General features: G+C 44.3%; 1 protein-coding gene across 2 annotated transcripts in view; it reads left to right on the top strand.

Moving 5' to 3' along the window:
- The window catches only part of IL17REL (interleukin 17 receptor E like), a 31,821-nt gene that overhangs the window by 5,749 nt on the left and 11,258 nt on the right, over positions 1–14,814 (top strand). The gene's annotated exons all lie outside the window — the stretch shown is intronic.

Here is a 14,814-nt window from a genome sequence, read left to right as displayed (position 1 = left end):
TTCTCCAGGATCCCGGCTCCTTTTCGGCCCTCGAATGGGGTTCTTTCATAACATCAGAGAAAGTTTTAGTTACTCCTCTGAATGCTCCTGTGAGCTCTCTGCCTCAGGCGCCCCCTTCTCTTTATATTGGATGATCTCCATCTCCCGACCTGGTTCCATTCATTTTGTCTTTCTCAACTGCTTTTTCCGTGATTATCTCAACCATTCTAAGCCAGCAATTTAGTTTTCAGTCGGGGCCAGCCCTCTGCACATTTCTCCTGTGCGTGTCAGCCCTGAGATGGGGCTGCCTGGTCCTCGACTTGCTCCTCGGGTCCGCGCGCCTCCTATTCTGATTGTGCGGCTGTCTGGGCATCTGTCTTTGACCCCTTGTTTTACGGGATCTGCTTCTCTGTTAAGATGCTCTGCTGTGGAAGTGCCTGAGGAGCGTCGTCTCCCTCGGTATACTGTCTTCTGTCACCAGTTCTTTGTCTTTTGAATTCTATGTTCCTTTCTCCCTCCAGCTGCCTTTCTTCCCTTCGCTCATATTTTAACTTCTTCCCCATTATCGTGGTGACGTTCTTTCTGTCTTGGCCACACACAGCCCGAAGTGACTTGTGCTCCCTCACCCCCATCTGACTGTGTGATGTCAGACTTCCAGCCGCTGTGGTTGGTCCTCTGACCCGCTGTCCTTGTCTCTCATCATCCATCTCCATGAGGTAGGGGTTTCTGGTGGAGCGCATGCCCTCTTTGTTCCTTTCCTTCCTAAATTGTCCCAGGAGGTGTATCACCTCCCTGAGTCCTCAGATGCAAACAGAGCAAGGAGACCGTGAAGGAGAAGTGGCGCACAGTGCTTTCAACAACGCGGGTGCAGGCTCCAAAACCGCGAGGATGAGCTGGAGCAGCAGGGCGTGTGGCAGGAAGCAGAGGGACGTCTGACAGACGGAGCGCAGTAGAACCCAGACAGACAACCGTAATCACACGGAGGCACGCAGCCAACTGAGAAAAGCAGAGGAAGCCAGGATGGCTGTCCCCACTCGGCTCCGTGGCAGGGGGCTGCGCCGGCAGGGAGCATCCTGTGAGGAGCCCTGTGAGGCGGCTGCACATGGAGAGGCTGGGGGTGGCATCAGGTTGAGCAGAGTGAGGACAACAGAGGCAGGAAAAGAGGAGGCACAGACGAGGGGGAAGCAGGACCTGAGGAAGCAATCCGCCCGTTTTAACATCACCCAAAACAGCAGGAGGGGAGGGAGGTTTGCGTGGTCAGGAAGGCGGTCAGAACCAAGACAGCTGCAGAAAGCTCAGGGAAACTGAGCTCTCGTAAATATAAGCCACAGAATAGCATCAAGGACAAGCTCCAGACAGGTGATGGTGATAGAGCAAGACTGAGGAACGCCCTGGAACCTGCTGTGCCCCCACTTCAGGGTGGTTTAGAATGCTCAGAAAATGATCTGAGACGTGAAAGTGACATGAACAGAAACTAGAAATATTCAGAAATGAGGTGGCAACACTCAGAACTAGGAATAAAGGAAAAGGCCATTTTATTTATTTATTTTTTTTTTTGAGGAAGATCAGCCCTGACCTAACATCTGCTGCCAATCCTCCTCTTTTTGCTGAGGAAGACTGGCCCTGAGCTAACATCCGTGCCCATCTTCCTCTATTTATACGTGGGATGCCCGCCACAGCATGGCGTGCCAAGCGGTGCCATGTCCGCACCTGGGATCCGAACCAGCGAACCCCGGGCTGCCGAGAAGCAGAACGTGAGCACTTCACCGCTGCACCACCGGGCCAGCCCAAAAAGCCGTTTTAGGAGTGAAGGCTGCATTAGAAGAACACAAGAGTAAGTGGACCCAACACTGAACACCTTCAGAGAAGTAGAAGTTGAAAGGAGGACATTTTTTTTTAATTGAAAAAAAGAGATTGAAATGATGTGTGAATAACTGGTAAATGTTGCCATAGGCAAAGAATGTCGAAACCACAGATGACAGGGACCCTGGAGATGAAAACAGAAGCAACAGCACAAACCCCAAGAACTACAGCTCAAGAAAACTTTTAAATTTGTTTCTTGAAACTAGTTATCGAAAGGGCAAACTACGTACCTGGGAATACCCAACCTATTCTAGTAAGATGACTGGATTTTAAAGAGAAAGAGAAAAATCTTTTGGGTATTCTGCAAAGAGAGTACAGCTGACCCTGGAGGCAAAGGACATGACGTCAGACTTTCCATCAGCAGCATTCAGACGGGCAGAAGGTGTGGGCAGCCACAGCGCACAGTTCAGTGTAGACAGCAACACGGCACTGTCATCACCACACTTCTGAGGGACCCCGTTCTTCCCACCCCAAAAACGAAATGGGAATTCTTCGATACAGGTGCTAACCATCGCCACAGTGGCAGTCATATGACAGCATACAAATGTGTCAGATCCACAACATCATACGTCAAATATCCTCCAACAAAAGCAAAGCTGACGTCCAGGTGTGTCGTTGGCACAGGCCCCTCTGGAGAACTCTACAGGAAACAAGCTTCAGGCAGCCCGAAGGACTGGCGAGGCCCCCATGGAAATGGGAGAGAATCAAGTACATGGCTTCGGGCAAAACTGAGACCACACGTTAAAAGGGAGATAGTGTGGTGTGTCCCAGCTCAACGGTCTGACCCTGTAGATAGGGAACGGCCATAAAAAATGCAGAGAGAATGAGAAAAGTGGATGCCAAGACAGACTGTTCGATTGGTCCTGGTTGGTAGTCCTGTGACTCTGAGACCCTGTATTATGTGGAACGCAGCAGAGGACCTGTTTTCATTCTATCATCCCCGTGTTCTTGAGAATCAGGACTCTCCGCATGCAAAAAAAGAGAAGCAGGTTCATACAGAAAAGGTGAAGTAAAACCTTTACTCTGAATTGGTAACATAAATATCACCTCATGAGTCACACTTGTTTTATATAAATATATTGCAGCTTTGCCCACACAAATATCCTCGAACCAACGACTACCTCACAGCCATGAGCCCCCTTGGCCAGGGTCTTGAAATACCATTTCCCACCGGAGGAAACCAGGCAGGGCTTCTGACCACAGTGACTGATTCCCGGTTTGGGGCAGAAAATGTGCAAGAGCCTGAACATCTTGTCTTACCAGCCGGCGAGAGGGCGCTCAAGGCTGTGGTGACATGTCAATAGGCTTGGGAACCAACCCGAAGAAGCTGCCACTAGCCAAGAGGACATCATTGGAGCTTTAAAAAAATAAGAATTGCAGTGAATTGCAACCCATGCATTCATAATGATATTGTTAAAAAAAAAGAGTCATTGGTCTTTGGTGGATGAGAAGAAACCAGTCATCATCTTGAAAACTGGGAAAGTGAAAGAAAAGAGTCAAGCCTCGATCCTGGCTCTCTTCTATGAAAGCTACCTTGGAGTAAGTAATTATTCCAGCTAATAAATGGAAATGAAACAATGGAATTATGATACCGCCATTTTGCATCTCCCACTGAATTGGGAGCCTCGGTACCAGCTGACATCAAACACGGCCAAGATCCAGACACGACACACCTCCTCATAAAGCCATTCAACAGCAGCTCAAGTCCCGTCAGAAGACTCGACCCTGAAGGTGGTCAGGCCTCCGGGCCCCACTGCTGATTTGCCAGAAATGCAGGGCCCAGAGATCGCACCAGGAGGAAAACAAATGCCAGTGGAGGACGCCTGACCCCTCAGGAGCCTGGTCTTCATCTGAACAACTGCAAGGAGCACCGGTTGACTAAGAGAGACCAAACAGATAGCCAGGTTTAAAAAATGAGCAAGATTCAACAATATGTCTGGAGAGGCATGTTTGGGTGATGAAACCGTAAAGAAATGCAAAACAGTCGTGACTAGAAAAGTCAGGACAGTGGTTGCTTCTGGAGTGAGGGAAGGAGCTGCAATGGAGCTGGGGGGCCACCTGGGTGTGGAGCAAGGCTGTCTGCTCTGTAATAGTTTTCAGGATCTACCTTTCATCTTTACAATCGAAAGGTTTTTAAAGGGTCTTAGCATTTTGTACATCTTCAGCTCTTCAATGTGAATTTTTGATTGTCAAGTTTCCTGAAAATTTCAGCAGGCATTTTCCAGTGTGTATGTTTTTCAACACCACCAAGCAGTGAACTCTGTTCTGACACGGTCTAGCTGAGGATAGCGTCAGATCCCACAGGTTAAGGACTCGGTCCCACGAGACTGTCCCCCACTTCAGACACCAATTCCAAGTCCAGGTTGTCGCCTGTGCTTCTGACTAACTGGCTATAGATCAGAGGCTCCCATGACTCCCTCCTCTGGTTCAATTAATTTGCTTGAGTGACTCACAGAACTCAGAGAATCATTTTACTTCCTAGTTGACTGGCTTGTTATGAAAGGATATAACTCGAGAACAACCAGAGGGAAGAGATGCGTAGGGCGGGCATGTGGGGAGGGGTGGAGCTTCCACGCCCTCTCTGCACACCTCTCTCCCCACATCTTCACGTGTTCACCGAGCTCTCAGAGCCGCATCCTTTTGGGTTTTTATGGAGACTTCATTGCCCAGGCACGATTGATTAAATCATTGGCTGTTGGGGATTGAACTCAATCTCCAGCCCCTCTCCCCTCCCTGCAGGTCAGGGGTGGGGCTGAGAGTTCCAACCCTGTAATCACAGGGTTGGGTCCTCTGGCATCAGCCCCATGTAGGTGCTTTCCATAAGTCACCTCATTAACACAAACTCAGGTGTGGTTGAAAGGGGCTTGTTATGAATAGCAAAAGACACGTTTATTGTTCTTATCACTTAGGAAATTCCAGGGGTTTTAGGAGCTCTGTGCCGGAAACGAGGATGAAGACCAAATGTATATTTCTTTTCTTCTTTTTTTTGGTGAGGAAGATTATCCCTGAGCTAACGTCTGTGCCAATATTCCTCTATTTTGTGTGTGGGTCACTGCCACAGCATGGCTTGATGAGTGGTGTGTAGGTCTGTGCCCAGGATCTGAACCTGTGAACCCCAGGCCACCAAAGCAGAGTGCACAGACTCTTCTACTATGCCACCGGGCTGGCCCTTATATTTCTTACTGTAAGTCACAATATCACACATTTTGATTGGAATTGCATTGAATTTATTGATCAATTCGAGGCAGAAATGACATCTTATCAGAGTTGAGTGTTCCACCCATGAACATGGTATGGCTTCCCATCTGTTTAGGTCTTCCTCAAAGCATTTATTTATGGTTTTCTGAGGTTGAAGGATACTGTGAATGGTTTCCTTATTTTATTACATTTTCTAGTTGGCTTTTGCTAGTGTAAAGCAATGCTATCTTTGTATATTGATCTTGTATCCAATACATTTGTCAAAGTCTCTTTGTTATTTCTAATAGATTCCCACTGAGTCTCAAGTTTTTGTACATAGATAATCACATATCCTGCAAATAGTGACAGTTTATAAACCTATGTTTGTTGGTTGGTTTTTGATCTTATGGAACTGGCTCAAATCCACAGGACAACGTTGAATGGGGAACCCTGGTCTTAGCCCTGATATGAATGGCAGTGATCCCCAAGGCTGACCATTGAGTGTTGGTTTATTGGGAGTTCACAGTAGATGTCCTCAATGTAGACAAGGAAGTGCCTTTCTTTTCTTATTTTGCTAAACATTCTTTTAACATGGATATGTGTTGCCCTGTATGAAAACTTTCTGCATCTATGAAGATAATCATGTAGTTTTTGTCCTTTAATCCATTAATGAGGTGAAACTGACTGATAGATTTTCTAATGTTGACCACATTGCAGTCCTGAAACAAATCCTATCTGATCATGTTTGATACATCAAGTCAATTTGCTAAAATTTTATTTAGGATTTTGCAACTATATTCATAAGTGAGACTGGCCTATATTTTTACTTTCTTGTGTAAGCCTTAGAAAAGTTAGCCGTCATATCAATATTGCCTCTGCCCCTTCTCTCTCTTCCTTCTGGAACTCGAGTGGGCACATCTTAGGCACTTTACTTCTTTCTGCACCTTTCTTAATCTCTCTTCTGTATCTTCCATCTTTCTGTCCTTTTGCTGCCTTCTAGATCATTCATTGTGATCTTTCTTCCACTTTACTAATTCTCCAGTGATGTCCAACTGCTCTTAAAATCATTTATTGCATTTTAAATTTCTGTTTCTCTGAGTTTCATTTCTAGAACTTCTGTTTGTTTCTTTCAAATGTGCTTCGTCCTTCTTTATACTTTTTCCCCACTGCACGTGTTTTCGAGCTTGTCTGTTTAGCACAGTTTATCTGTAGTTCACGGCTGGCACTTCCGTCATCGGAGAACTCTGTTGGGTTGTCTGTGGCCCGTTGTTTCTGCTGGTTCTCCCTTTTGGCGCTTTGTTTCCTGGTGTGTTTGTTTATCTTTAAGTACATCTGCTCAACACCCTCAAGAAATGATTCTTGGCATTTCCTGAGGCCTAGGATGAAGGGGCCTTCCCCCAAACCAGAGTCACCTTTGTTTCTGAGTGGTACCCAGGAGTAATGCAAGACTGTCAGGACCATTTCTGAGGCTTCTTGGATCTTCCTGGAGGTGCAAACCAGTGCTGGTAACCAGCACCCAGACCCGCTAGAGGCTTCAGCTCCCCAGGAAGCTCTCCACTTGGCCCTGCCGGCTCAGAGCAGCCAGCCCGCAGTGCCCCAGAGTTTCTCCAGACTCCCCCAAACCGGGTCAGGGACCAACATGTCACCAGGGCAGCTCTGTGGCTCCCTGGCCTGCCCTGTGCCTGAAGCTCTCAGCTGCACTGGGCTGGGAGATGCCCCGACAGACATGGCTGCCTGTGCTCTGCGTCCCAACTTGTTTTTAAACATAGTCTTTCTTTGTCCTCCTCTGTCAATGCAAATTTAAATTAACCACCTGTTTACCAACTCCTGTGTCCACTGTTCCTTTCCGTAAGCCACTTCTTCCTTTTGAGTTCATATTTCTCATTTTTAAAATACATCTGTTAGGCCTTCTTTTAGTAAGGCTCTATGGTAGTCTTTAAATTTTTGATTAAGATCAAATATCTTTACTTCTCCCCAAGTCTTTCTGATGAATCTTGGGTTCACAGTTATTTCCACACAGCAACAATGAGCAGCATTCCCCATTTTGAACCACAAACACTCCGCATATTTCTGCCTCACTCATTCCCTCCTCTGCTTGCTCCTCTCTCCTGTTTTCGTCAGCTTAACTTGGGACAAGAGCCTGTTCTTATTTTTATACATTTTCTTTTACAAGAGGCAACTTTTCCTTTGCATCCATCCTGCTTAACTCTACATATGTCATCATTTCATGTTCCTCTGAGTCCTTCTACTGCTCTACCATTTATTGCCTATATTCTGGCTTTGCTGTTCTTTTTGGCTAGAACAGGTCTTTGTGTTTCCCAGAAAAGGTCAGAAGATGCAGACACCTCATGTCCTGGTCGAGGAGGAAGTTTTCACTGTGAAGCTGGAGAGAGAATCCTGAAGCCCAGTCTCATCCCTTAGGACCGCTGTGCACCGGGCTCCACGTGTGACCTCCACACAAGGGGACATCAGGCCTGGGGACAGAGTTCTGCTCCCCGCACATTGCCCACTAGCCCACCGGCCTGTCCCACGGAGCTGGTGGCCAGCCAGGGGTCCGGCTGCCTCCTCAGGTTCCAGCCGCCGCCCTTGGGTGGAGTCCCTCCAAAAAGCCCCACATAGTGTGTTAGATCCCACGAGCTCCAGGACAGCGGCGGCCAGGATGCTTGGCGCGGGCCACGCCAGGGGCGGGCAGGTGATTAGAACCTGGAGCAACTGGGAGGAGGATTTTTATCACTGGCACTGTTAGAACTGCCCACACACGGTAATCATAGAAGGCAGACCAACTTTTCATTGGTTTTGTGGTTTTCTAAGTCTCCATCGATCTGGTGGGGGGAGCCTGCGGTCCTCCGCCCCTCCCTTGGTCTACCCCCTCCCACCACTGAGGACATGAGGGCGCGCTGGTGAAGAGAAGCTCCCAGGGGTGTGAACTCAGTTGCATCCCTGGTGTTTAAGACATCTTTTTAAAGTTGTCTTATTGTTTTCTTTTTCCCACTTCTGATCTCGAGTAAATGTAAACTGAGTTGGGAGAGACCCCCCTCCCAAGGGGCCACCAAACCTGGGCAGGAATCTGGACACTTGCTGCTGGCTTACACACATCACAGATGGATGAGGGAAGGAAATGACCTTTTGGGCCTTATTGATGTGTGATTGACATAAAGTGAACTCTACATATTTTAAGTATTCGACTTGCTGACGTTTTGCGTATGTGTACATCTGTGAAACCACTGCCACAGTCAGCATAATGGATAGTCTCACCATCCCCAAAGTTTCCTCAGTCCCTGTGACACCCTCTCTCCAGACCTCCCCGTCCTCCTCCTCCCCAACAGCCACAGATCTGCTTTCTGTCCCTAGAGATTAGTTTGCATTTTCTAGAATTTTATATAAATGGAATCATGCAGTGTGAACTCTCGTGTCTTTCACTCAGCATAATTATTTTTGGATTCATCCACGTATAGCACATATGAAAAGTCCATCCTAGGGCCAGCCCAGTGACTTAGGGGTTAAGTTCAGTGCACTCTGCTCTGGTGGCCCAGGTTTAGTTCCTGGGCGCAGACCTACACCACTTGTCAGTGGCCATGCTGTGGTGGTGACCCACATATAAAACAGAGGGAGATTGGCAACAGATGTTAGCTCAGGGTGAATCTTCCTCAGCAAAAAAAAAAAAAAAAGTCCAGCCCATTGCATGACTATATGGCTATACACAGTCTGTTTACTCGTTCACCTGTTGATGGACACTTGAGTTGTCTCCAGGCTTGGCTACTAAAAGTAAAACTACAGTGAACACTGGGAAAGTCTTTCTCATTACTCATGGGTAAATATCCAGGCGTGAATGGCTGTATCACATAGCAGGTATATGTTTAACTTTTAAAGAAGTTGCCGAATTGTTTTATAAAGTGGTTGTACAATTTCACATTCCCAGCAGCAGTGGATGAGGCTTCCAGTTCCTCCACACTTGGAGTAGTCATCCCGCCAACACTTGGAATAGTCAGTCCTTCTCATGTTGCCTGTTCCCATAGTGACAGCAGCTCATCATGGTTTACTTTTGCATTTCCCTAACGTCTAACAACGTCGAGCACCTCTTCATGTGCTTATTTGCCATTTTCTTCTTCTGTGGTGAAGTATCTGTTCAAATCTTTTGCCCATTTTTTATTGCGTTGCTGGTTTGGAAAGTTCTTTATAAGTTCTGAATACAAGTTCCTCATCAGATAGATGATTTGCAAATATTTTCCCCCAGTTTGTGACTTGTCTTTTCATTCTCTTAACGGTGTCTTTCAAAGAGCAGAAGTTTTTAATTTTGATGAAGTCTAATGTTTTCTTTTATGCATCATAATTTCAGTATTGTAGCTAAGAAAAGTTTTGCCCTACCCAAGGTCACAAAGATTTTTTTTACTATGTTTTCTTTTAAAAGTTTTGATCTCCAGTCCATTTTGAGTGAACTTTGTATTTAGGGCAAGGCACAGATTAAAGTCCACATTTTTGCACGTGGATGTCCAGTTGATCCAGCATAGTTTGTTGAAGACTCTCCTCCTTCAGCAGCTAGTGTATTGGTTGACATCAATTGTCCATATCTGGGCAGGTCTGTTTTGGGACCCTGTTCTGTTCCATCCATTTGTCTGTCTTGACACCAATACCACACTGTCCTGATTCCTGTACCTGATTACTTTATAAGAAGTCCTGAAATTAGGCAGTGTTAGCTTCTGATTTGCTCTTCTTTACCAAAGATGATTTGTCTATTCTAGATCCTTTGCATTTCTATATGAATTTTAGAATCAGCTTATCAGTTTATGGGGAAAAAAAGGCCTTCTATGAAAATGTTTTTGATCGTGATTTCTTGAATCTACACATCAATTTGGGGAGAACTGACATCTTAACAATATTAGGTCTTCTGACCTATGAACCCAATTTACCTCTCAATTTATTTAGGTTTTCTCAAATTTCTCTCAGCAATATTTTTTAGTTTTCAAGGCATAGATTTTGCACATCTTTTGTCAGATTTGTCCTTACGTCTTTCATATTTTATGTTACTGTAAATTATATTTTTAAAATTTCAATTTGCAATTGTTCTTTGCTAGTACATAGAAATATGGTAGATTTTCACATCTTGATCTTGTGCCTTGCAATTTGCTAAACTCATTCTTTAGTTCTGGTATCTTTTTTCTAGATTCCGTCAGATTTTCTATAGAGACAACTATATCATCTGCAAAGGAAGACAGGTTTACTGTTTCCTTTTCTTGCCTTATTACATTGACTAGGATCTCTAATACAGAAGATTGAATAGAAGCCATCAGAGCAGCAATCCTGGTCTTCTTCCTGATCTTAGGGGAAAATAATCCATCCTTTCACTATTAAATACCATATTAGCTGCAGGTTCTCATAGAGGGCCTTTATCAGATCAAGGAAATTCCCTTCTATGCTTATTTTGCTGAGAGTTTTTATTAGGAATAGATTTTAGATTTTGTCAAATAATTTTGCTGTGACTATTGAGATTATATGTGTTTTTAAAATTTGTTAACATAGTTAATTATAGGGATTGATTTTTGAGTATTAAACCAACCTTGCATTCCTAGAACAAACCACACTTGGTAATTATGTGTTATCCTTTTATAGATTGTTGGATTCAATTTGCTGAAATTTTGTTAGAGTTTTTAGTTTATGACCATGAAGTATATTGCTCTGTAGTTTTCTCTTTTTGTAGTATTTTTGTCAGGTTTTGGTAACAGAGAATGAGTTCTGAACTATTCCCTCATCTCTTTTCTGGAAGAATCGGTGTAGAACTGGTATTATTTCTTTCTTAAACATATGCTTTCATTGATTTTCTCTGTTGCTTTTCTCTTTCCTATTTCATTAATTTCCACTTTGATCTTTATTATTTCCTTTCTTCTGACTACCTGGGGTTTTGTTATTCTTTTTTTCCCCAGTTTGAGATGTAATTGACAAATAACATTGTATTAGTTCACAGTGTGTATTTACTCTTCTTTCTCTAGTGCCTTAAGGTGGAAGCTGAGGTCACTAACTTGAGGTCTTTCTTTTCTAATATAGGAGTTTAGTGCTACAAATTTCCCCTTAAATGCTGATTTAGCAATATCCAAAATTTTAAATATATTGTCTTAAACAATCACTTGTCTTTTAAACAGGTTTAAATAGTAATAAAATATCTTTTATATTTAACCACGTGATTACCATTTCTGGTATTCTTTATTCTTTTGATAAAATTTCCATCTGAAATCATTTTTCTTCCTACTGAAAGGACTTTCTTAACATTTTTTGTAGTGTGGGTCTTCTGATGAGCAATTCTTTCAGCTTTTGTATGCTAAAGAAGTCTTTATTTATCCTTCATTTTCAAAGAGATTTTCAATGGTATAGAGTTCTGGGTTGTCAGGTTTTTTCTTTCAGTACTTTAAAGGTTTTTCTCTTTGTCTTATTTGCTCTGCTTCCAACAAGGAATTTGCTGTCATCCTTATCTTTGTTCTTCTGTACATAACATGTCAGTTTTCCTCTGGTGGTTTTTACAATTTTCTGTTTATCTCTGGCTTTGAACATATTGGTCATGGTGTGCCTTGTAATTTTCTTCATATATCTTATACTTGATACTCATTGAGCTTCTTGGATCTGTGAGTTTATAGTTTTCATCAAGTCTGGAAAATTTCTATCATTTCTTCAAGTCTTTTTTCATTCACCTTATTCCTTCAGGGACTCTAATTATACATATATTAGGTCACTTGAAGTTGTCCCACAGCTCACTGATGCTTTGTTCTACTATTATATCAGCATGAACATCATCACCACCAACATCATCATCATCAGCACCATCATCATCATCATCATCATCATCAACACATCATCATCATCATCATCATCAACACATCATCATCATCATCAACACATCATCATCATCATCATCATCAACACATCATCATCATCAACACATCATCATCAACACATCATCATCATCATCATCATCAACACATCATCATCATCATCATCATCACATCATCATCATCAACATCATCAACACATCATCATCATCATCAACACATCATCATCATCATCATCATCAACACATCATCATCATCATCATCATCATCATCATCAACACATCATCATCATCATCAACATCATCAGCACATCATCAACACATCATCATCATCATCAACACATCATCATCATCATCAACATCATCATCATCATCATCAACACATCATCATCATCATCATCATCAACATCATCAGCACATCATCAACACATCATCATCATCATCATCATCATCATCATCAACACATCATCATCATCATCAACATCATCATCATCATCATCATCACATCATCATCATCATCAACACATCATCATCATCATCAACACATCATCATCATCATCAACACATCATCATCATCATCAACACATCATCATCAACACATCATCATCATCATCAACACATCATCATCAACACATCATCATCATCAACATCATCATCATCAACACATCATCATCATCAACATCATCATCATCAACATCATCATCATCAACATCATCATCATCATCACCAACACATCATCATCATCATCATCATCACCAACACATCATCATCATCATCATCATCAACACATCATCATCATCAACATCATCATCATCAACATCATCATCATCAACATCATCATCATCATCACCAACACATCATCATCATCATCATCAACATCAACACATCATCATCATCATCATCATTAACACATCATCATCAACACATCATCATCATCATCATCAACATCATCATCATCAACATCATCAGCACATCATCATCATCAACACATCATCATCGTCATCATCATCATCATCATCATCTCATCTCTTTCCATTTACTTTTGGATAGTTTCTATTGCTATGCCAAGTTCCTCAATCTTTTTTTATTCAATGTCTAATCTGCTCTTAATCCTATCTGATGTATTCTTTATCTCAGACACTGTAGTTCTTATCTCTAGAGGTTGGATTTGGGGTTTTCTTTATATCTTCCATGTCTATAATTAACTTTTTGAACATATGGAATACAGTTATAATAATCATTTTAATGTTCTTGTCTACTAATTTTAATATCTGTGTCAGTTTAACTGATTTTTCTTCTCATTATGGGTTGTATTTTCCTGATTATTTTCATGACTTGTAACTTTTTATTGGATGGTAGACATTGTGAATTTACCCTCTTGTGTGCTGGATATCTTTTCTTATTCCTAGGAATATTCTTGAGCCTTTTCTGGAATACAGTTAAGTTACTTGGAAATAGCTCAATCTTTTTTGGGTCTTGCTTTTAAGATTAGTTAGGCAAGTTGAGAGCAGTGCTCGGTCAAAGGCTAATTATTCTCCTACTGAGGCAGGACTTTCATATACACTGTGCCCAGCGCCCTGTGAATCGTGAGGTTTCTCGTCTGGCTGGGAACAGGGACTGTTCCTGACCCCGTGTGACTGCAGGATACTGCTCCCTCACACGCTTTTGGCTGGCTCTCCCCTGCCTCTGGTAGTGCCCTCGCATCATGTGCTGATCGATGCTCTGCTGAATGTCCAGCGGACTGAATATTCTCCAGTTCTTTCTGAATCGTTCTTTCCTCTCTCATACTCTGTCCTGCAAAGTCTGGCCACTTTGTTCTGCCCACACTCTCGGTCCCATTTCCTCAACTCGGGGATGGTGTCAGGCTCTGCCTGAGCTTCCCCTCCCTCTGCTGCTGCCCGGAAACGCTCAGACAGCGGTGTCTTCACGGAGCTCACCTTGCTTGTCTCCGTCTCTCAGGCATCACTGCCCTTTGTTTCTTCATATCCGCTGTCTTGAAACCATTGCTCCACGTATTTTGTCTGGTTTTCCAGGCTGTTTCAGACAAGAGGGTAAACCTGATCCTCATGCCTCCGTCTTGGCCAGGGTGGCATCCACAGAGTTGCATTTCTTTCCCATGAACATATTCAGACCTCGCAGTCCCATTACTCCTTTGAGTCTGTTTCTGAACTGTTTAGTGTGGGCTCTGTGAGTGGTGGGCTCCAGTGACTCAGCAGCAGCACCTCTGTGCCTCAGGGGCAGGGCCACTGCCTCTCCTTCCATATGCAGAGCTGGCTCTGCGGCAACCTGCCTTCCAGGCAGGCCTTCTCGATTGCACACCTCTTTGTGTTTTGGCTGGAGAAAGGTCCCCGAGGGGAGGCAGCATGAGACCCCCGGCCTGGGGAGGGGCGACTGCTCTGGGCCCCTCAAGTCACAGCCTCACCTCAGTTCTCAAGGCCCTTGGGGGCTTTGATCCCTGGGGAGCATTTGTTTCTGCTTCACCTTCTCTGCCGAGAGGTGTGTCTTTGGTGTCTGGCCATCTTCCTCTGCTTTCCTTCCTTTCACTTGCGCTGGTCTTATGGGTGGTCCCTCTCCTCCTGACACGCGGTAGGGCCGCAGGCCGGACACCTTCCTTCACTTCCCTGGAGTTTTAGCCCCACAGCAACCTCCCGAGAGAGCCCTAGGGTTTGCCTGGGGGCCCCTGGAGTTCTGGGTCCCCCGGAAGCACCCACTAAGCACCTTCCCCTTCCTGGGCGCATTGTCCCCCTGGGGTTACTCCCTCCACCTGACGTATCACCAGGCCTGAATGCCATCTGTCACACCTGGGGACAAGCCATGACCCGGAGCACAGGAGGGAAGCTGGGCTGCTGGCTCCATGGGGCGCAGGGCTCCCCAGGGCTCAGTGGCTCGCATGGGGTCAACTCTTACTGGCCTGAAAGTCTCTACCTGCACACCTGGCCTAGTGAAGACAGCAAATACCTCTCAGCCCCCAGTGCCTGAAA

The sequence above is a fragment of the Equus przewalskii genome, chromosome 29, assembly GCF_037783145.1.
Source record: "Equus przewalskii isolate Varuska chromosome 29, EquPr2, whole genome shotgun sequence".
NCBI classification, from domain to species: domain Eukaryota; kingdom Metazoa; phylum Chordata; class Mammalia; order Perissodactyla; family Equidae; genus Equus; species Equus przewalskii.
The sequence above is the reverse complement of the archived record's forward strand: the minus strand, read 5'-3'. Positions and strand labels throughout refer to the sequence as shown.